General features: G+C 40.1%; 1 pseudogene across 1 annotated transcript; it reads left to right on the top strand.

Annotated features, from left to right (window-relative positions):
* Nucleotides 1-20,705: 20,705 nt before the first annotated feature.
* LOC306643054 (heat shock protein HSP 90-beta-like) lies at nucleotides 20,706-23,430 on the top strand (annotated as a pseudogene). Its single transcript has one exon. The product of its transcript is annotated as a heat shock protein HSP 90-beta-like (transcript).
* Nucleotides 23,431-24,108: the final 678 nt, after the last annotated feature.

Here is a 24,108-nt window from a genome sequence, read left to right as displayed (position 1 = left end):
CTGAGGCTCTGGCAGGGACCACTGCAGACTCCTAGGAAGCCAACCTCACAGAAGAGAGAGGGACAGAAAACAAAAGAAAAGAGTCCGGAAGAGAATCAAGCAAAAGAACAAGAGAACATGGTAAAGGAAGGGTAGGCAAAGAGAAGCAAGAGAAAAAAAGAGAGAAAAAAGGGAAATAAAAGGTAAGGAAGAGAACAGTGACAAGTTGTACTATGAAGAGGAAGCATCAAAAAGGTAAAGGTGACTTTATAAGAAAGCGTATTATAGAGGTTTCAGAAAGCACAACACATACCCATACACAAAGAAAAAATTCACCTGATGTTATAGTGTTAATTATAACATCCATTCCTTGTTGAGTAGCAATAATCATAATCACCAACATTTATTAAAATCACTTGAGGCTGCACTGTCCTGGATGTTCACCTGCATTATCTCAATTTCTTATCACATGGATCTGGAGGCAGGCTTGGTCACTGAACCCATTTTGCACATGGAAACTGAAATGTAAAAGGCTTAGTCAACTTAGGTCAGAGCACTAGTAAGTGGTGGAAGAAGGACGTGAAGTAAGAAGGACTGGTGGCAATGGCTCAGCTAGTCCATCAGCCACTATGATACTATTGCAGATTTATTAAAAGGTAGGTAAAGAGTGCTCAGTATAAATGAATGAATGAAATCAATCAATCAATCAATCAAATCCCTAACATTGCATTTATTTTTAGAGAAAACAGATTTAAATGATAATTTTACTAATAATACAACTAAAGCAATCTCATGGAGGAAAGATAAGCAATGGTTAGATATGATGTTTGTGTTACTTAAAAGTTTACAAGGCACTTATACCAATCCTGTGTTGTTCCTTAAGAGTCAAGCAGGAATAAAGTTGAGGCTAGGAAAAAATTTCCAGTTTTCTCTGAAGGCAGAAAAGCACAAAAGAATATTGATATATTTACAATCATAATTATTTTAAAGATCTCTATGTTAGAAAAAAAAATTCTTCACAGTTAGGAGGTAAGGAATTGGAGAAACGTCATTTGCCACACCTGTGCATTGGGCCTGTTAATTATCCAAAGGGGTTGATGCAAGGTACACCCACACTTTCTGACCAACCCACATTTGGGAATGGTCTCAAGGGTCCTTAAAAGTAGGTGTGTGTGTTTTCGAGTAGCTGTTCTCCCTGAGCAGGTGGGCAGTCTGAGGATGTGCACAGCTGGTGATGGTAATGGACAGTCTGCAATCCTGGGCCTACTGCTTCAGGACCACAACTTCACCTGCTCCTAAAAGAGAGGAAGGCAAGTGGCCAGCATATAACCAGTGTCACGAGAGCACAGAGGATGGGCACAGGACCTGCTACCAGAGCTCCCAGGGTGGAAACTTTGCCCCAGCTTCTCTCCAGGAGTACAACCTGCTCCTTCTTATTGCAGCTCCCTCAGGTATCACAAGCAAAGGTCTATTTCTTATTGAAGAGTGAATTCTTTCTTTCTAAAATCTTCTCTTCAGAAACTAGGGACTTTTTCCTTTTGGTTCAGCTGCTTTATTTCTATTTATTTTTAAATTTTGAGATGCTATTGTGTGTGTGTGTGTGTGTGTGTGTGGTGTGTGTGTACATAATGTATCATAAATCTTGAGGTGCAAATAGCAGTGATACGCTGTCATGTATTTCTCACTCAGTGCAAAATATTAAAAGAATTTTAAGAACTTCTGCTATGGTCAGAATGTTTGTGCCCCCACAAATTCATATGTTGCAAATTTATCCTCAGTAAAGTGGGTGTTGGGAAGTGGGGCATCCAGGTGGCGATCAGGTCATGCAGGTGGTGCCCGAGTAGAGGAGTAGTGGGACTAGTGTCTTTAGAAAAGAAAACTGAAAGAGTTTGCTCATCACATCTAACACAGGAGAATAGAGCAACCAAATGCCAACTCTGAAGCAGAGGGACTTTCGCCAGAGAAGTTGCCAGAATCTCCTGGCAACTTGATCTTGAATTCCCTGCATCCAGAACTGTGAGCAACAATTTCTGTTGCTTATAAATTACCCCATCTAATGAATTTTGTTGTAGAATCCCAGGCAGACTGAGACAACCCCCTACAAAGAAAAGGGTAATAACTTTTACAAAGTAAAAATGTTGATAATGAATGGTATCAATTCTTTTAAAAGTTCTTATAAGCTAATATAAATAAGCTAAAATTAAGAAAATACACTAGGCATTGTGGTGGAGTACATCATTAATTCCAATACTTCAGGCTTCTCAAGTCTAGGATGTTGGATTATTTCAGATTTTATCCCATAGAAGTGGAATGCATTCCTTACCTCTCACGTTCAACTACGTGACTTGCTTTGGGCCATAGAAGAGGTCAAAGTGGCAGTGTGTTGTTGGGGTGTAGCTCTTAGTGGCCTTTTTACTTTTTCTTCTATTTTGCCCCTTGCTATTGCCCTGGTGTATATGGGGGAAAGCAAGCTGTGTTCCCCACTATACTCTAAAGACTCCATACAGAACACTTCCATGACTCTGTGTGGGAATTTACCCATACCAAGTAATTCTGAGACACCAGATGTCCCCACGATCCAACTCAATTCTGAGGCTCAGCAGTTGGGCCAGACCCCCACAGACTAAGAGCTTAGCCCAGTGGGCCTGCCACCGCACATTCAGCTGCCAAGAGCAAGCAAATGGCTCCCAGGTCATCTGAAACTGCTGTCTGACTTGGTTACCAATTGAAGGTTCTCATGACCCACTTCCAAGGTTTGAGCTTTTGCTAGAGCCTCTCACAGAACTGGGGAAAATACTTCCGTTTGCCAACTGAACATGTCACCTCGGGTACTCAGAGGGTGCCAAAGACAGCCAGATGAAGAGAGGTGTAAGGTGAGGTCCTGCAGGGCCCAGGGCTCAGGAGCTTCTGTACGCAGGGAGCTGGACACACTTCCCAGGGTGGATGTGCCCACCTACAGGAAGCTCTTCAAATCCTGCACTTTGGGGACTGTATTGGGGGCCTCATCACATAGACACGATTTATTATTAACTCAATTTCCAGCCCCTCTCCAGTTCTGGAAGAAAGCAGGGGGAGGAGGGGAGCTGAAAGTTCCAAGCCTAGTCTTGGCTTGGTCTTTTAGCGACCAGTTCTCATCCAGGAGCCCATCCACAATTGCTTCATCAGAGCAGAAGGTGCTCCGCTCACCTGAGAAAAATCAAGGATTTAGGGAGCTCTGAGTTAGGAAGTCGGAGCCAAGACCAATATTAGAATAAAAAGATTTTGTAGCCCCTTTATTGCTCAGGAAACTATAAGAGATTTTAAATCTCTGTTCCATGAATGTGGAGCAGAGACCAGTAAACACATTTCTTATTTTTTCATACCTGTCAAGTTATCTAAGCCAAGAAGGATGAGAGATACATGGAGCAGAGCTGCTCCAATAGTGCCAACCATCCCCAGTCCTACAGAGAGGAGTGGTAACATTCCATGGCCACAGTCCAAAGCCAAGCTGCCCCCAGTCAGGTCCAGCTGAGATATGCCAAGTCCAACCCATGGTGTCATGAACAGTATAAAACAACTCTGGTCTTAAGTTGCTGAGTTTGGGGGTCATTGTTACATGGTGGAACAAACTAAAACAGTTATCAACAAGCAAGTCACTAAGGAAGGATGATCAACACATTTTTAAACCATGAAAATATGTCTACTTTGGTTAGTTACCTAACCAAGAAAATGTATGCAGTGAAACAAAGTATGGTTAACTACATATATTCTGGATGCATTCAGCAAGTGCATTCACTTAGACCCAGCTCTGCCACTTGATAGCTGCAAGACCTGGTGTATGTGACCTATCAACCCTGAGTCTCAATTTCATTGTCTACCTAATGAAAAAAATAGTGCAATTATCTCAAGGGTTACTGCAAAAATTGCAGGAGCTTACCATCAATGCCTATTAAGCATCAAACACAAAATAAATGAGCAGTTTTATAAATCTGTATAAGATGTCAAAGGAGATTGACACACTGTTGTTTAAAAGTGTGGCAAAAGGTCTTATAAAAAGTAAAGGAGGGCCTTTAAGACGGTGGCAGTGAGAGGTGCTACACATCTGTGTAAGTTCTGGTCAAGGTTAGAAAACCAAGTGCATGCGTTCTGGACACTGTACACAGCAACAACCACAAACATCGAGTTAGAATGAATGACAGAGGTCATGAGCTCTAGGCTAAGTGGCAAGATGCTCTCAGGTCCACATCTGTCACTTCTGAGCTGTGGGATGTTAAGCAACAGATTAAAATCACTCCATGGTTTTTCAAGTTCTAAATAGGGAAAATGCAGACATGTTACACATTTGCCATTAAGAGTGAATGTGAGCTGCCAACAAGCAGTAGGATACACATAGAATATACAATTCACATAAAGTTTGGAACCATGCCAGTGAGCATGCATATTTATATGTATTGCACACACAAAACATGAAAGTTCAAAATACTTACCAAATTCAGGAACCAAGAGCTCATTTCCTGAACACCTGAGAGTGTAAATGAATGACTGCGGTCCCCCTCCCTGGCTCCCCAGAGTTAGCAGGCCATTGTCCATTAGAGCTCGCCTGCCTTCAAACATTTTTCTGATTACAGGAAAAAATCAGTGCTGTGTTATTTTTTAAGAGAAACATCCCGGTCGTCTTTTTTCATCCCGGAAGTGCTCTTTTTCAGCCACTTGTACGCTGTTACAGGGACACCATCACTGCAAAGCGGAAGTGTTTATTCTTGACCTAAGGTGATTGGTATACATCTCCTATAAGATGATGAAATAATGAGAGCAAAAATGCTGTTTCCAATAAAAATATGGGTTGAGTTTTATATCCGTGTCCTGTCATTTGCAATTGCCTTTGTCTCCTTAACTGCTGCCTGAGTAACCGTACAAAGTCCCTGTGGTGTCATAGCCCTTCCTGGCTGGCTTACACAAGGGACCTTTATTTATGAATCACTCACTGAGGAGTTCACTAAATAAAAACCAATGTGTTTTGTGACACTTTGAAGTAAATGTTTATTCTGCTCTATGCCAGCTGTCCAAGCAGATACTGAACTCAAATTGATTTTAATGACAATGTTAGGTTTGGATTTATGTTATTTTCACTGGAATTTACTTAAGTAATTCAATATTTATAGAATGAAAATAAGTCAAGTGAACAAATTGCTTATTTTTCTCGTAGAAGTCTCTGTCTTTTCCTCAAAGATAAAAAGTTTTTTCTCACTTATTTCTCTGAAAATATTCTAATTTAAATTTTTATTGGCAAGAAAATTTCCTAAGCAATTTTCTTGTTAATCCATTAATGAACGTGCTTCTGACAGAGGGAACTCTTCTCGCAATTAATGTTATTTTTGCCTACAAATAATATCAAGTCTTTGTCTCTTCTCAAGACAAAATGTTCCTGTTGCTCACTGGGCTGATAACCTCTGACTTCTTTCATTACAAGATTTCTTATAAGAGTGGCCTCTAACCCTTCTTTGCCCTTGGATCAGTCATAATCCTAATGCTGTTTCCCCTTCAATTGGGTAGCTCTGCTTTGGGTCAGAAGGATTTGCAGGATAAAATAAAGGACTCTCAGCTGTTTTACAGTAACATTAACAATAATGTATTTCAAGCAGAGACAGGTGTGCTGGTTTCTGCCCCAACCATGGGAAGTCCCTGACCAGAGTAGGAAGCTCCTCAGACCGCACTTTTCATAAATTTATCATCCAGGGCCTCTGGGATACTCTCAAAGCAGTTGTAGGTACCAAATAAATTAGAATAAATGTAGTCTTTCCTTATCTCATTTTCTTCTTCATTGGAAACATTTTAAGCATATAGAAACATAGGCAAATAAAAAAGCATTCAAGTGCTTATAATCCAGACTTCTTAAATCAACATTTTCCTATATTTTTATCCTTTTTTAAGGAAATGGTATGTCAGATATAGGCGAAGTTCACCATATGCTCTTAGATTCCCTTTTTTGCCCTTTCAGAGTTGACCTGGTTCCTGAATTTGGTGAGTATTTTGAACTTTCATGTTTTGTGTGTGTATAAATTTGAATATTCATGATCACCTTGCATGGTTCCAAACTTTATTTGAATCGTATTATTCTATATGTATCCTATTGCAACTTCAGTTGCTTAGTATTAGATATTTTAGATTTACCTGTGAGCTTATTTCAAATCCTGATATTTCAGTGCTGTGTGGTATTTAAAATGCTACATGGTTTGAACACACAAAAAAATTAATATGCCCTTCTCCTGTGCTGGGGATTTTGCTGGGGATTTTAGTAACATTAGGTTTTTGTTATGCTGATAAAGCTGTGGTGAACATTTTTTGTGCTCATCTCCACGTGTGCAGCATGAAAATTTCTCTAGGTTACTTTTCTGGAAGTAAAATTGTTAACATTTTTATAAACAACCACAACCTCAAGAACTAGAGAGTTCTTTACAGCAGTCGTGTGAATCGCCCTGTCCCCAGCTGAGTTTGGGTTTTATGCTTCCTTAACCACACACGGATTCTCAGATTTCTTCTGGCTTTTATTTTTCACCTTCATGCTTATGATTTGGTAGCTTAATGCATTTGCAATTATCATCTCTCTGATGATAATGATGTTCAGCATCTTTATTATAACTGATTTGTATCTCCTCTAAAAACTTATCATATCCTTTGCCTATTTTTCTGTAGGAGTTTTTTTTTAATATTTCAGGAATTCTTGATATGAATACCAATCCTAGTATGAGGCTGGACTCTTAGTTTTATCTTTTACATTGGTAAAACTGCCAATATTGGGAAGTGTCAACAAAAATAGTACATTCTGTCCTATTTTCTCTGTTCCCCTTCCCTATTTCTATTTGCCTTAAAAAAAGAAGAAGAGAAGAAGAAGAAGAACGAGGGCAGAGAAGGAGAGAAGATGACTAGAATGAATCACTGATCCATATTTGCTACCCCTGTCCTCACCTTCCTTCTGACTCATGAAAATTAAGAATACCTCAAAGGCTTCTGTAACAGCCTCTGGCTGAGTGCAGTGATTTTAAATGACAGAGATATAAGCCAGGCAGAGAAAGACAAATAACTGCATGCTCCTGTGTATATGTGGAATCCAAAAAACCTAACTTACAGGAGCAGAAAGTAGAATTGGGGTTACCAGAGACTGTGTGGGGTGGAGTTGGGGAGGTGGAAAATAGGGAGATGTTGAACTAAGGGGGTGAGGTATGTAAAAGCCACAGGGGTGTGTTTTGATATCCAACGTATGGTATGGTGACCATAGTTCATAATGATGTTTTGCATATTTCAAATTTGGTAAAAGAGAGATTCTAACATTGGATATGTAAATTAACTTGATGTTAATCACTACACAATGTATGCATTCACCAAAACATCATATTGCACCCCTATAAATATATAATTTATCAATTAAAGATGGTATTTTAAATAAAAAATAAGAAGTAGACTAGTTTTTAAAAAATGACTGAGAATCTCCCAGAAGCACAAACTCTTATTTCCACCACTCTATCATCAAATCAGGAAATAATGGCAAGAAAGATCCCCGAGTTCATTTAGACTGAACAACCCAGAATTCTGATCTGCCTACACCCTTCCCTCTCCACCACTTTTATCTTTCTTTGTAATACTTACAGCTATTGTCATCTATATTTTAGTACATATTAAGTGACAATGGCTGTTTTCTGTCTCTTCTACTGCAGGATAAGCTTCATGAAGACCAGAGTACCATCTTGCTTTGTTCTGAATTCATTGAAAGTATTAGGGTGCTTGTTTCATAGTTGTTTAATATATTGGGAGCCTACTATGTGCCAGCTACAATGGTTAGAATAGGTAAATTAGTAAAAAGGAGTTCCCACCCATTGAAAACTATTAGTAACTTGTCTACTCTCATACAGTCAGGGATAGGAATTGTATTGCCCTTTCTCCTGACCCAGTGACTCCATCTGTGTTTGAGTGGTACCAGAATACAGTAGCAAAGTCTGGAATTCATAAATGCCAAGGGCTTAGAGCACTAGATAAAGTGTTAAAGGTTGCAGATTTATTCAGAAAATGACAAAGCTGGGGATTTCAGTATCCTAATTCATGGACTGCATTAGTAAGGATAAAGGAAAAAGTGGATTGACCACGTAGTTAAAGGAGCTTAAACTTCAGAGACCCTAACCTATTGATCTCTTCCAAATCCATTGGGTTGGGCCCAAGTGATGGATTTGCACTGCCATTTATTTGTGTAAATGTTGCAAAAGTCATTAGTTTAGACCAACACCTCTTCCCACAGTAACGTTATCTATTATTACATTCCCTAACCTTGGGTAAATTGGTAGCAGCTGCAGAAATTCTTGTAATCTATTCTGAAGATACTGAGTTCTGAATTTTTTTTTGGAAATTAGGCAATCTTTTTGGTGGTCTATAGTCACTTTAGTGTCTAGTAAAATGATCAGGAGCTGCTCTTAGGTAGTAGGAAGACTCCCAGGAATACAACTACCTGTCTAAACTCTCCTGGCATAACCAGCCCAGGTATAGCACCCACAACAGACAACTGACTCATGATATGTCCAGAGTTAGCATCGCTCTGAATGTCATCATTTCAACCCTGTACAAGAAAATGTGGAAGGTGGCAATATTGCAGCTTGTATGGAAAAAAAACACTGTAGATGTTTTGCTAAATGTAACAGCAATCCTTAAAATTTATATGGCAATACCAATGAAGAAATTGTAAAGCTAAAGCAAACTTTCCTAAAGCATCAAAAATAATTTTAAGTCATTTATAGAAAAAAATCTTAATTACCTTTTCACTTTCTTTATACATCATGATATGAGAAAAGTACAGTCATATGAACACACAAACACCTAAGCCAAAATAGAAAATAATTCTATAAAGAAGATAAGAAGAATAAAATGCTTATTTTCTTGTTTAATGATGTTTTTTGCACTCAGGCTTTTCTGTGTTTTTATTATTATTACTTATTATTATTATTATTATTTTCACAGTGCTACTGATCAAATCCGAGACCTGACATGCTGGGTCAGCACTCTATCACTAAGCTATACCCTACTGAAAATTTGCAAGTGTTGAAACTTCTCACACATAATTTTCCTTTGTACGTAATTCGGTATTTACAAGTTTGCAATCTTTTTCTCCCACTCCTGTGTTTCTGCCCATGCCTGAGGGCCAGGAGATCATCTGCATTGAGGAACAGTGTCCACACTGAGCTACACTTCACAGACATGTTAGGGGTCTCAAGGCACTGTCAAGAACTTTCTTCAAGGCAATCTGAGAATGCAATTCTCTCTACAAGACCATACTCTCATCTGTGAGTCTACTACTATTAAAATATTCTGTAATCCTACTAGTATTAGTAAGGGATTTCTAGAGGTAGGGGATTTATTAGATTGACTTACATGACTAGAAACTCATTAGTCCACAATGGCGTCTGCAGGCTGGACAGCTGGAAGAACCAAGTAGCTGCGCAGTACTAGAGGCAGAAGCCCCAGGGCAAAAAGGATCAACGGTGCTACCCAGTCTGAGACCAAGGATTCTGGAAATTACCTGGAGAATCACTGTCAGAGTTCACTTTGGAAGAGTGGAGAAGTGAGAATCAGATATCCTCAGATGAAGAAAGCAGCCATCAAGAACCCATTCAAGAAGAGCAGAGCTTGCATCTACATCGGCTTTCTTGTTCATATTTAAGAGGTCTTAAAAATGTAATGGCATACCTGTGAGAGTTATGATGTTCATGAAGATCTTCCAGTTAGGCCCAGAATCACAGTGCCATGGCCCACAGACTTCCATGGGCACAAAAGTATCTTCATTTTCTTTGAAAATTAGAACGAATGAAAAGAGTTTCTAGGTCTGTAAGGATGTTTTGACATATAATATTAATACAATTTTCTATAACAGTGCAATAGTAAAATAATTTTGACAAGTTCTCCAGTCCTCATTTATTTATTCTAGTTCTAATCCTTTACATCACTGCCTAAAAAAAACTGTGAGGTAGTTAAAGATTTAAAATTACATGATTATGTGAGCAATTTTCTTGATTTAAACTAACTTGTGTATAATTTATTAATCAGTAAACACTAACATACTAAATGTGCACAAGTTAAGGGAAAATCTAAATCATTTACATAATTTGATCTTCCAATTTACTTGTTAATGTGTAAAAAGCTGATATTAGCCCCAAGTTTATGTAACTTCCTTCTCTAATGAAAGCAAGAATTATACGCTTTGTGTTCATCACACATGCCCTTAGTTGTGGTCTGAAAATATTTATGCCTTCAAATATATTTGTGAGCAGAGAATTTTGCCATATTATTACTGGTTTCTGGCTACCTCATATAAAGCAGTTTTCCTTATTTTAAAATAACTTTCCTCACTTCTGTTGGACTTAGAACCTTGTACTTATCTTTTTAACAGTAAAACCAACATACCACCTTGGAACTGGTGTTAAGAATAGGGTAAATGGATGGGAATTCATATGAACGGAGTTATGGGTTCCTTGTTGCCTAAAATCTTAATGCACACTGGGCATTAGAGCTACAGAGCTTCATTCCTTTGGGCTGACATTGTCTTCAATTGAAATGAAGATGTTAACTGAAGGTGAAAATATTCAGTCTCATTTCAAATTTTGTATGCCTCTTTCCTGTGAGGTAAGAATGAGGAGAGTCTGAAGCCACCTGATAACTGGAGAATTTTATATAAGAAGGAACAGATTGAAAAGTAAAAAGACAACGTGGGAAAACTTAATCTCATTCAATGATTCTTGTGCATTCTGTGACAATGTTTATGTCTTAGTCTGTCCAGACTACTAGAACAAAACTACAAACTGGGTGGCTTATAAACAACAGAAGTTTATTTCACTCAATCCTGGAAGTTCAAGATGAAGACACTGGAAGACTTAGTGTCTGATGAGGAAATATTTCCTTTTCCTACGCAGCACCCTGGCCCTGTGTCCTCATGTGGTAGAAGGAGCATATGAGCTCCTTCAGTCTGCTTTTGTAAGGGCACTGATTCATTACGGTGGGCTCCATCCCTGTGACCTAAGACCTCTCAATGATCCTCACTACTTAATACTAACGCATTTTGCATTGTCAATGTATGAATTTTGGGTGGACACAAACTTTCACATCACAGCATTACATGTAAGTATATGCGTAAGCACAAATTCTGTGGGCCTATGTATGTGTGTGCCTAAATGGTATGTAGAGTTATCGTGTCATATAATATACACAACAAAACAAAGTCTATTCACACAAACAATCGCCACCTGGAGTGTGACTGCCCTTCTAATGGACTATCCATTATGTTGGAAGTAGTAAGCAGGAAAAAAGAAAAGAAAATGATCTTGCAGCTAGCAGAGGGTTGTGTTTTGTCCAAACCCCTGCTGATTCTCCACTGTGCGTGGTAGTTGCTCTTTTCACCGCTCATTAACACTGCAGTCCAAAGGAAGGGCACTTGTTTCCAAGGCTTGCAGTAACCTCATTATCTCCTAATTGTTTGCACCCTTTCCTTTCTGGATACAATTCAAAAGCCCATTTTCTCTGTAGATTCTACTGGGCAAAGAGCCTCCATATCTCAGAGTCCAGTGTTCAAAGCTGGACCATCACTGTTAACCCTTCCATCGGAGTGGAGGGCAGGGAGGGGCGAAATTGAATTCTGCTGAAAGTCTCACATAAAGAAGCAGAAGAGAAACACTACTGATAGGTCACTCCTTCCACATTGGTCATCTCTGACTCCTAGGCAGCCATGTGTGTTAGGAAGCACTGATCCTGTTCCGTGATTTCTACACTTCATTTTCCACTTAGTGTTAAAGTCATTTATGTAAGTCTTAATATCTCCTATGAATAAATAATGAGTCCCCATTTATCTAGGTTAAAACCGAACTTCGGAAATATTTTTATCTTTTGACTGTCATTTATCTCTGGTCACCAACTATTTATTTTAATTTTATTTTTCTCTTTCGGTTCACTCAACCTCTCAGACAAGAAAATGGAGACTGAAAGAAGGGTTAGCTTTCCAATCTCCCAGGGTGAGTATAAAGAAAATGAGATGATTGATCAAAATGACATTATTGCCACTTTCTTATCTAGGCCTCTCAAACTTGCCTGATCCTTGGAATCATCTGTGACTGTTGTTAATACAGAGGACTCCCAGCCCCATGACCCCATAACCCTGACTCTACCACCAAAACCCACAAAATAAACCATAACCTCCCAGGGACCAGCCTGGACTTCCTTATTGTGTGTGTGTGTGTGGGTGTGTGTGTGTGTGTGTGTGTGTGTGTGTGTGTTTACCTTTTAAAATTTGTTTAGTTTATTTTTATTTTGAAAAAAAAAAAATTCCAGATGTCCCAGCTGATTGCATAATCAAGCACATTTGGGAAATGGCTCTAATCCTAAGAGAGAGGGCAGCTCAAACATTTCACATGTAGGTCATTTTGAATATATTATAACACATGTAACTAACCTGATACAAACAAATACAGTTCCAATTGCATTTCAACTTTGTGGGACAGGGCATTGGAGGAAAAGGTCTGCTACATCCAGGACTACTGCTGAAACTCAATCCTGAGCCACATGAGTTGAGACATGGGGAAGTTGAGACAAGGCATCTTCTCTTGAAGCCCAAGTTTAGACAGTACCTGAAAGGAGTGATGGACTCCATATGTGACATCCTGGAAAGAGTCCTTCAGAGGACATGGGAAGTGATGCTAAGCTGGAACTGAGTAGAAACACATAAGGAACATAGTGTGTATTTTGCTTCTATCCTTTATGATCACTGCTTTGCTTATAGGAAGCATTTTGGGAAACTTTAAGAATTTTCTTAAAAGACAAAATATTGAAAAATCACTTGACTTTGAAAAAATTAGAGCTGCCCTTATGGGACCTAGAACTACACTGATGCAATGTAGCCAGAAGCTGTATGAGGAGACAATCCTGGATAAACTGCAGAATCACTATATGTTTTTACTAGAAATTTCTTGGAACTGTCACCATTATGAGCACAAGATATTCCAGGAAGCTACTGCCAACAGAAATGAGATGAACTGCCGAGTGGAGCCCCCTGGGATGCTGAGCAACTGCCACCGCCAAGGGGTGGTCTTCAGAAACTTCCAACGTGGTACACATCTGAGCCATTGGCAGGAGCCCTTGTAGAACAGAGCTGCAGTTGGAAAGTTCCTCCAATCACACCATAAGGGTTTAACACTAACTGCTTGATATCATCTGGTCTCCCTCCCATATAATCCCAAGTAATTCTGAATATCCTAAAGAAAATTAAAGAATCAAGAAAAACCATATTCAACAGTCAACTTTTCATTGCTGTGATAAATACCTGAGAAAAACAACTTAAAGAAAGGAAGATTTATCTTGGCTCACAGTTTCAAAGGTTTCAGTCCATGGTCAGCTGACTCCATTGCTTTGGGTCTGGGATGAAGCAGAACATCATGGTGGAAAGACTTAGAGGAGGAGAACTGTTCAGCTCTTGACAGCTGGGAGGCAGACAGAGACACACTGAGAGAAAGAATGAAAGAAGAAGAAGGAAAGGAGGAAGAGGAAAAGGAGAAGGAGAAGAAGGAGGAGGGGGTATAATCCCCAAGAGCACATTCCCAAGGACCCAATCCCTTCTCCTTGCTCCCCCCTCCTATACTTTTTACCACCTCCCAAAAGTCCATTCAGATAATGAATCCTTCAATGGATTAATCCACTGATGAATCAGAACCCTCGTGATCCAATCACTTCCTATGTTTCCCCACCTCTAAACACTGCTTCAACCCATGAGTCTTTGGGGAACATTCCAGGTCCAAAACATCACACCTAATACATTGCACATTTCCACCCTTTTGACCATACACCAATCTTCACTCATTAAATATTTATAGACCCCCTATTGCTCAGTCCTGGAGATAAAGTGACAAATTGGACATATTTATTCCACCAGAGGTGAGTTTCTACTAGACCAAAATAGGAGAAGGGTTGTAAGCATGGACTACACAATCTAAAGTAAATAAGGAAGAAGGCACAAATCATGGGTGTGAAAATAATTGAAAACTTGAAGGTCTGGTGGGATGAAGAAATGATGTGGACCTGAATGGATGGAATCTGGGGGTGGACATCACGTAGGAACCTTGATATCAAGGTCTACTTATGAATTTATTGTAATGATGTGACCACAGTTGAGGAAATGGGTGTGAAAAAGAATTTACTGAAAGCAAAGAGTTCAAGGAATAAAGAGATCAAGTTCCAGAAATACTATTCCTATATATGTAAACATGCTTTAACTTAGGCATTTTGGGTCTGAAGGTTCTGAAACTCTTGTTGACAACATTGAACCGGGTCCATAGACCTGAATTCCTAGTGATGGCTTTGGAAATAACCATATGTCCAGAAACTATGAGCAACAGTATAGAAAGTGTTATTAGGTTAGTTAATATACCTGTAAGAAATATGAAAATCCTGCTCCTTGAATATTCCACAGCCCTATCAAAGGAGTGCCCCAAATTCTTGCCATTGAATTCTTCTCTCCTACAAATAAAGACCTTCTTTCTCAGTGGCCTTGCTAAAAGTACAGGTGTCCACCTAGCGTGGGACGCAACTATAGGACACCAGCATTCAAAGGCACTAGGTTATATTTAACAAAATTAACTGGTTGTCACCATGTCCAGAGAAACCTCTAAGAGGTAGCTGGAAAGGCAATGGGGGAAGAATGTGAGTATGTTAGCAAGCCCTGATAACATCACTTAATACAGGGTGGAAGGAAGCGATGGGAAAAAGTAAAGCACAGCCGTGAACACACTCTTTGTAGAGTGGAGATACTATCTCTGCTGGAGTCGGAGGTCTAAAAGAGGTGGTGCACGTCAACTACCTAGCACACATTAGTGGTCGTACATAAATATTAACCGTCTTCCTCACTTGCTCTTCTTCTATGGAATATTTGTATTTAAAGTGATTTCAGCACAGTCACACACACAAATGCACACACATTCTTTATTCTGAAAGCTACAGACAAGAGAATCCATAATGTTCCCATTTCTTGTTTGACCATTCATATATTAATCTTTTAGCTTCTTTATGAAAACTTTTCTCTACAAATAAGTCTTGCAAGATGTATGAATCAAAGACCCTATACACAATATAAAATGGTAGATGATTTTAATTCATACAAAGTTGTAAAACAGAATAAACTAATCTATGATGGAAAAATATCAGAAGAAAAGCTACTTGGGGTTGTAGCATACAATGAATGGAAAGAACATAATCTAGATGGTGGGTAATAGGCTGGTCCTATTCTGTATATTGACATGAATGGATTGCAAATCTCTGTCAATTCACATTTGATATTGTACATTTTCATTGTATATGAATTTAAAAAATGTACACAAATTTAACCTTGTAATTAGTAATATAATGCTCAAGTATTTGGGAGGAAACTAGTGTTGGTGTTTTATTTCGAAATGCAGCTCAGAAAAATGAATGATAATGAATAGAAGAGTGTGCAGCTACATGAATAAAACAATTACAACAAAAGTGTATTGGTTAATCTAGGTGGTGCTATGTCAGTATCTACTATAAAGTTTCAGCTTTACTGAACATTTTCCTAATAACTATTTAGAAAAAAAATGAGATGTTTTCTCGCTTGTCCTTTGCCAGTTTATATTCCAGGTCTTGATTGAACCTGCTGAAATGCTTCGTTTGCGATCCTTGCTGATGAACATTTCAGACTCGACTACATCTAAGGGTGAAGCAAATGCACTTCATCAGGAGGAGAACATATGTTCAGCCCTTGAGGTCGTGCGTGTGAAAAAGGCTTTAATATTGCAGGGCTTCTTGTCACCAAGCAGTCATTGTCACTTGTCAGCTCTGCATCCCAGGTGCTCAGCAAACTGCCATGCCCAGAGCTCTCTGACTCGGGGCATGCAGATCTACACAGCTGACCTCACATAGATGTTATAGAAACCTGCCTTCCATGAAAAGAAGGAGGAAACTAAAATGTTCCAAGGTGATGACTAATATTTTGGTCCCTCAAGTGGCCAGATTTCTTGGCTTCTTCAAATGCACAATTTTTGAAAAATAGAGAAAAAGTCCTCCCTTGACCCAGTTTGTGGACCAAAGAGTCTTGACTTACAAATATAAAAAGTTTCCCATGTGATAATCTCAGTTCTCAAAAGATAATTTTTAATAGAGTCACTCGACTATTTTAAATTAGTTAATTTAATTGACATAATATTTGTGCATATTTATAAAATACAATGCGATGTTTGCTTCACATGTGTATTGTATAAGAATCATCTCAGGGAAGAAATGAGGCTTGACACCAGGGGTCATTCCTTCCTCCTCCCTCCTTGAAGCGTCAAGTTCACCCTGACCTGTCCTGTGTTCTTTCTTCTCTCTCTGATCTCTTCTGGAATGCTGCAAGACTCAGTTTTGGGAACTCTTGCTTTTCTCATTCACACTTAAAATCATGGCATGTAGTTTATAACATCCTAAATGTCACCTCTGTGCTGAAGACCAAAATACTACTTTAGTCTCCTGATTTCCAGGCACGTAGACTCAAACAGTCTAATAAGTCCTGGTGCATGTCTGATAGACACCTGAAGCCTAATGTGTTGAAACTTAAGCTCCTAATCTTTCCTCCAAAATCTGCTTCTCCCAAGGTCTCCTCTCTATTTGCATTCATAGCAATTCCGACCCTTGCAAATGCTCGGGCAAAAAGCCTTTGCAGTCTTCTTTGGCTCTTTCACTTTGCACATCAATCTGTCAACCAGTCCTGATGAATTCAGCCTCTAAGTATCTTGAGACCTCACCACTGCTCATAACCTACACTACCGCCCGGCCTGAGCTATCACAGCTTCCCATGTGCACTAGCACAGCCTCCCTGACTGACCTCCCCACTTCTACCCTGTCGCCTTTCATCTGTTGAAGGTCTGACAAGTGGAATGATCTTGTTAAATATGAGTCAAGGTGTCTCACACTTCTGCTCAAAGTACTTCAGTGGAAATTAGATTTTAAAATCTTCAAAAGAACCTATAGGGTCCAACACCATCCAGTCCTCGTTCCCACCTAATCCCCCATGAATCTTCCCCTCCCTCTCTCAGTTCACCTCTTGGGGTTGGTGGCTGTGAACCTTCATGTCAGGTGCCCTCGCTGCATCCTAAATCTTGGCTCTGCCCAGCCCTCTCATGCACAAGGCTTGCTCCTTGCTCTATCCAGGTCTCTGCTAAAATGCTGGGGGAGCAGTTAGGTCTTCTCTGAGTACACTGCTTCAAATTGCATGTCTTCCCTCTCCTAAATTGCATGTTTCTATCCTCTTTTTTGCTTTGTTTTTTTCCCGTAGTATTCATCACTATCTAACATATTGTGCATTGTATGTGTTTGTGTGTTTGTGTGTGTGTGTGTGTGTGTGTGTATGTGTGTGTTGTGTATTTTCTGCCTCCACTGCCACATTAGAATTCATGGTTTATGAGATCAGAAATTTTTTTCTGTTTTACTCCCTACTGACCCCTAAACCCTAGAAAAGGAGTACAAACGTATACAGGTGTATGTGTGTGTGAATGTGTTTGTATACATTTTAAATGAATAAATGGATTATGAACTTTACAAATATTATATCATTTAAGTTAATCAAGAATGATAAAGAGTAGCCATTAAGATCTCAAATAGCTCTTTCTATTTCAGCCCGGTCAAATCTAAAACAGCAAATTAATTCAGTCTTACCCAACTCTGAATGAAAGGAGAAAAGCCAAGGAAGAGAAGGATATTCACACACATACCTTAATCCATATATTTCTTTATACATGGTGTTGATACCGTGGAAAGAGATTTATCTGTCCAAGGAAGTGTCTAGCTTCTCTTTCCTTTGGCTGTTATCTCAGATGATCATATGAAGCTCTGCACTCTCCAGGTAACATACTTAACTTAATCACTGTTAAAGTGCGACTTAGTCTGCATGGTGGTCAGGGTCTTCTGTAAATACCAGGCCTTCTGTGGATGAAGACAGCCCCCAGCAGTGGGCCTCTCTCCTTCAACGTTGCCACCAGACGGTGTTGGGCAGTGAAAGGAAGTGCCGTGCCGTTAGGCACACTGCATATTGGTAAAGACCCCAATGCAAAGCTTTTCATTTGCAACAGGCACAGTCCTGAAGCCTATTTGCAGTGTTTTCTAAAGGGTTTTTTATTGTGCTCTGATACACCAAATGCACCTTCCGTGAAGCCTGGTCACAGGTGAACACCACCCTGTTCTTAGCAAGATCATCAAGTCTTTCATTGGGCAGAGAAACAGTGGTCCCTGCAAGGGAATGATAGAGCCCCAACAAGTTCTCCAGCTCAAGGACTGAATGAACGGAAGAGATTTTTAACTACTGTGCTCACTGGGTTTTTGCAGTATTCATTCCAGAGCAGAAGGTCTGTTTAACTCCTAAGAGATCATGTCACATGTCACCTGTCTACATACCTTGCAACTTCTGTAAGACAACAGGTGAGTAGTCAGGTACACAGATAGTGCCTATTGTAGTTAACTTTCCCCCATGTGTTTATACATAAAACTACTTAACTATAGTATCCTAAATAAATGAGCATAAATACAATGTGACATTCAGAATAGACATTTTATGATTGAATTGATCTTGGTCAAATACAACCATTTAAATAATTTCCTCTAACTTTTGATTCCCACAACTTTATATATATACCAAAGGCCCCCAAAAGTCTACTTGTGACCATGACATAAATCTTACTGAAGTACAAAGGAATGAATAATAAAATCATAGAAATATGGGAAATTTAGAATTAAAGAAAATCTAGACAATCCTGTCCACAGCATTCTAATTATAGCTGAGGAGAGAGACCAGAGATGCTAAGATGATTGTCCCAAAACACAAAGCAATGCAAAGAAAAACAAGTTCTAAACCCCAGGACTTTGATTCTCAATTCCCTGCTTTTCTTCTAAAATCCCATTAGAAGTTATCATGTCCATAAAGATGCTGGGGAAACCCTCAACTAGTCAGTACATCACTCATCCATCCACCTTTGAAGACTCACAAAATATTGGCCCAATTTGGGTTGTGGTCCAAGGCTATTAAAATTAAGATGCAGTGGACACCTTAGAAAAGAAGAGACAGCATGTGGTCCTGAATGAGCATGCACCACATTGCTCACTGTGTTCCAAGACTTCCTTTATCCAACCATTTCTTGTAGCTATGAGCCATCCTGGTCACTTGGGTGCCAACACATAGGAAACTGTACTATGGGCAATGGTACTGAATGTTAGGGCCAGAGTCCACAACCAGGGGAGCCTGCCTTTGCCTTAGAGTTCCAGCACAGTCTAGTCAGCATCTAAATGCGCCTTTCCACACTGTCACCTGCAGGGGCAGCAAAGAGTCTGCAGACTGAGTTTGTTCTACAGAAATGTTGACCAGCACAATGTCAGAAAAATGTAAGAAGGGCATGAGAAGCACCAGGCCCTCCATTAACTTTTGTCTGGCTACTTCACATATTGACTTATCCAAGTGGCCTTTGCAGGTATGGGAGTCTGTGGCTTCCATGCACAGTCCGGTAGGTGAGAATGTGACAAGGAACTCTGCACTAGAATTCCAATCCCTCTAAGTGCTACTTTGTGACCTTTGGCAAGTTCTTATCCATCCTTTCTCTGGCTCAGTTTCCTCACAAATAATGCAGGGAGGAAGATGATGATACCCACCTCATTGTCTTATTATGAAGACATGTGACATAAAGCAACAAGAATGCTCATGGGCTGGGCACAGTGGTGCACACCTGTAATCCCAGCGGCTCGGGAGGCTAAGGTAGGAGGATGGCGAGTTCAAAGCCAGCCTCAGCAAAAGCAAGGCACTAAGCAACCCAGTGAGACTCTGTCTCTAAATGAAATACAAAATAGGGCTGAGGATGTGGCTCAGTGGTTGAGTGCCCCTGAGTTCAATCCCAGTACCCCCCCACCCCCGCAAGAAAGAGAATGTTCTTGGGTATGTTAACATCTATTGAGCTTTTCTTGCATGCCTGGCATGTTATTAGTCAATTTGCAAGCATGATCTTATTAATCTCTTCATCTCCATTATACACAAAAGGAAAATGAAGCTTAAAATATGTGTTATTTTAGAGATATGGATGTGACTCAAGAGTAGAGTCCTTCCTAGCACATACTAGAAATGGAAATGCTAGAGATGAGTTGATTCCCATCTCTGGGGAAAGAAGCATTATTTACCAAATACTCCACAGTTAGTAAATAAAGTTAGGATTTGACCCAGAGCAGTCTGACATCAGAGCCCCATTCTTAATTAACAAGAATGCTGAAAGCTGAGTTGATTTTGCTTAAAAGCACACTTTGACAGCATTGTTGTTCAATTCTTCTCTATTTCCTAGGTATTTGAATTTGATTTTCCAATGTTCCTTTATGATAAGCAATAGCTGCATTTTTATATGAGCCATCCTGCAAAGCTATTATTTTTCTCTCACCCTTTGCTCCATTTACAACAGCTGATAACCAAAAACATCCATCTGACTCTCAAAAGTCATCATTGTTTCTGCATGACTTCCCTCCCTAAGAACTACCCAGGTAATGGGAAAATATGTTCACTTGGGTGTAAGGAACACATTAAGGCACAATATTTCATTACAGTCTTCAGATAATTTATAAAGCTTTCTTCCATATATCAACTAGTTCTTCTACAAGTCAAATAAATAAAGACCTAAGAAAACAATCAGATTGAGTCAGACAGAATTTGAGCCCAATAGCAGGACAGCCATCTTGCTAAGGAAAATTGCTGTTGTTAAGCAAAAGTCAGGATTTTCCCTTGCCTGAAGGAATGCAGGAAATTTTAAAATGTGATAAATAGCCCAAACTGAACCTAAGACCTCTCATTCTCTACTTCATAATGTTCTGATTTTTTTTTAGCTCAGAAATTTTGTGGTCTTATTATTTATTTTAAAAAATTAGAACCGAGCTCTCTTGAGTCACCCCCAAGCAGCCTAGGTGTGGCCAGTGAGTCGCACACTGTTCGGGACCACCCTGCTCTAATACAGCACTTTCTCCCCAAGATGCCTGAGGAAGTGCACCATGGGGAGGAAGAAGGGGAGACCTTTGCCTTTCAGGCAGAAATTGCCCAACTTATGGCTCTTATCATCAATACCTTCTATTCCAACAAGGAAATTTTCCTTCGGGAATTGATCTCTAATGCTTCTGATGCCTTGGACAAGATTTGCTATGAGAGTCTGACAGACCCTTCCAAGTTGGACAGTGGTAAAGAGCTGAAAATTGACATCATCCCCAACCCACAGGAAGACCCTGATTTTGGTGGACACAGGCATTGGCATGACCAAGGCTCATCTCATAAACAACTTGGGAACAATTGACAAATCTGGCACTAAAGCATTTATGGAGGCTCCTCAGGTTAGTGCAGATATATCCATGATTAGGCAGTTTGGTGTTGGATTTTATTCTACCTATCTGGTGGCAGAGAAAGTGACCGCGATCACAAAGCACAATGACGATGAGCAGTATGCCTGGGAGTCTTCTGGCTGGGGGATCCTTCACTGTACGGGTTGATCATGATGAGCCCATTGGCCAGGGTACTAAAGTCCTTCTCCACCTCAAAGAAGACCAGACAGAGTACGTGGAGGAGAGGCAGGTCCAAGAGGAGTGGTGAGGAGGCACTTGCAATTCCTAGGCTATCCAATCACCCTCTATTTGAAGAAGGAAAAAGAAAGGAAATCAGTGCTGATGAGGCAGAGGAAGAGAAAGGTGAGAAAGAAGAGGAGAAATCCAAGATTGAAATGTGTGCTCAGATGAAGAGCATAATACTAGGAAGGAGAAGAAAAAGAAAACAAAGAAGATGAAGGAGAAATATATTAATCATGAAGAATAGAACAAGACCATTTGGAGCAGAAACCCTGATGGCATTACTCAGGAAGAATATGGAGAATTCTACAAGATCCTCACCAATGACTGGGAAGACCACATGCCAGTCAAGCTTCTCTGCAGAAGGTCAGTTGGAATTTAGGACACTGCTTTTCATCCCTTGGCGGCTCCCTTTGACCTCTTTGAGAACAAGAAGAACAACACCACCAAACTCTATGTCCGTCGTGTGTTCATCACAGACAGCTGTGAAGAGCCGATGTCAGAGTATCTCACCTTTATTCGTGGTGTTGTTGACTCTGAGGACCTGCTCCTCAATATCTCCCAAGAAATGCTTCAGCAGAGCAAAATCTTGAAAGTCATTCACAAAAACATTGTGAAGAAGTGCCTTGAGCTCTTCTCTGAGTTGGCAGAAGACAAGGAGAACTACAAAAAATTCTATGAGACATTCTCTAAAAATCTTAAGCTTAGAATCCATGAAGACTCTACTAATTGGTGATGCCTTTCTGAGCTGCTGCGCTATCACACCTCTCAGTCTGGAGATGAGATGACTTCTCTGTCAGAGTATGTCTGCCGCATGAAGGAGACAACGAAGTCCATCTATTACATTACTGCTGAAAACTTAGAGCAGGTGGCCACCTCTGCTTTTGTGGAGCATGTGCGGAAGCGGGGCTTTGAGGTGGTATACGTGACTGAGCTAATGATGAGTACTGTGTGCAGCAACTCAAGGAGTTTGATGGGAAGAGCCTGGTTTCTGTGACCAAGGAAGTCCTGGAGCTACCTGAGGATGAGGAAGAAAAAATAAAATGAAAGAGAGCAAGGCAAAATTTGAGAACCTTTACAAGCTCATGAAGGAAATCTTGGATAAAAGGTTGAGAAGGTGACAATCTCCAATAGGCTGTGTCTTCACCCTGCTGCATTGTTACCAGCACCTATGCCTGGACAGCCAACAGAGCGAATCATGAAGGCCCACGCGCTTTGATACAATGCTACAATGGGCTACATGATGACCAAAAAGCACCTGGAGATCAACCCTGACCACCCCATTGTGGAGACACTGCAGCAAAAGGCAGAGGAAGACAAAAATGGCAAGGCTGTCAAGGACCTGGTGGTGCTGCTATTTGAAACTGGGCTGCTGTCTTCTGGCTTCCCCCTTAAGGATCCCCAGGCCCACTCCAGTCACATCTACCACATGATAAAGCTAGGCCTAGGCATTGAGGAAGATGAAGTGACAGCAGAGGAACCCAGCAATATTTTCCTGATGAGATATCCCTTCTTGAGGGTGACAAGGATGCATCTCCCAGGGAAGAAGTAGATTAGGAATTGCCACTGAGAAATCTTCCCTCTGTATAGTGTCCCCATGGCTGCTGCAGTGGCTTTGAATGACCCTCTCCCACCTGGCTTCCTCTGCTGATTGATGTTCTAGTGGTTTTCTTCCTGTCCTTGGTGTCTTAAGGCAAGAAACAGGGTCTTCAAGCCCCTTCCCCTACCTAGTTTGGCACCAGGGTTGGATGTTGTATTGTGTTTTTTGTTGTTTTATTTTGTTCCCAAATTAAAGTATGCAAAATAAAGAAGATGCAGTTTAAAAAAATTAGAGCTGTCCTTACCATCTACAATTTTTTAAATCTTGAATTTATATAAAATAAATGAAACATTTACCAGTGCTTATATCTGTATAGTAGCTTTCTATCCAGAAAGAAAAACATTTCCTATTTCAGTCATAGACCTGAACATTGATAAATCAAAGCTTCTCACATTGTATGTTATCTTTAGGGTTGAAGAGTTAGTTTCCATTTAATTTACGACCATGCAAACTCTCTCATGGAGCATCTTTTAATTTCTGGTAGCAGCTTCAGAGTTCTCCTGGTAGAATCCATCTATGAGGCTTACCTTAGTGTTTTCCTTACTTTCAGATTTCAGACTGGCAAGTTGTAAACCTGTTTGGAAATAGAAATTCCTACTGGATCACAAAATAGCTCTCCACATGATTTTTCGTCACCCCACCCGGTATCTACATCCTTGGGCATTCTCTGAGTACTAAAAGGTGACATAGAGGTTTCCTTCTCCATACAACACACGTTAGGGTTGATGTTCCCAGAGAGTACAAGTAACCCAAGGACAGAATAAAGGAAGGTCTACTGCAGGTGTGCCATGTCTTCCAAAGTAGCAGCTTTTTAATCCTCCAGCTCAGGAAAATTAGAGCAGAAAGAATTACAGAGCAGAGCCACAAAGGTGTCTCAGGAGACACTCTGGTGTGGGACCCTCTGCAGTGCTGCCTTT

The sequence above is a fragment of the Sciurus vulgaris genome, assembly GCF_902686455.1.
Source record: "Sciurus vulgaris genome assembly, chromosome: 13".
In the NCBI taxonomy this organism is placed as follows: domain Eukaryota; kingdom Metazoa; phylum Chordata; class Mammalia; order Rodentia; family Sciuridae; genus Sciurus; species Sciurus vulgaris.
Note: the sequence above shows the minus strand (reverse complement) of the source record. Positions and strands in the feature narration are given on the sequence as shown.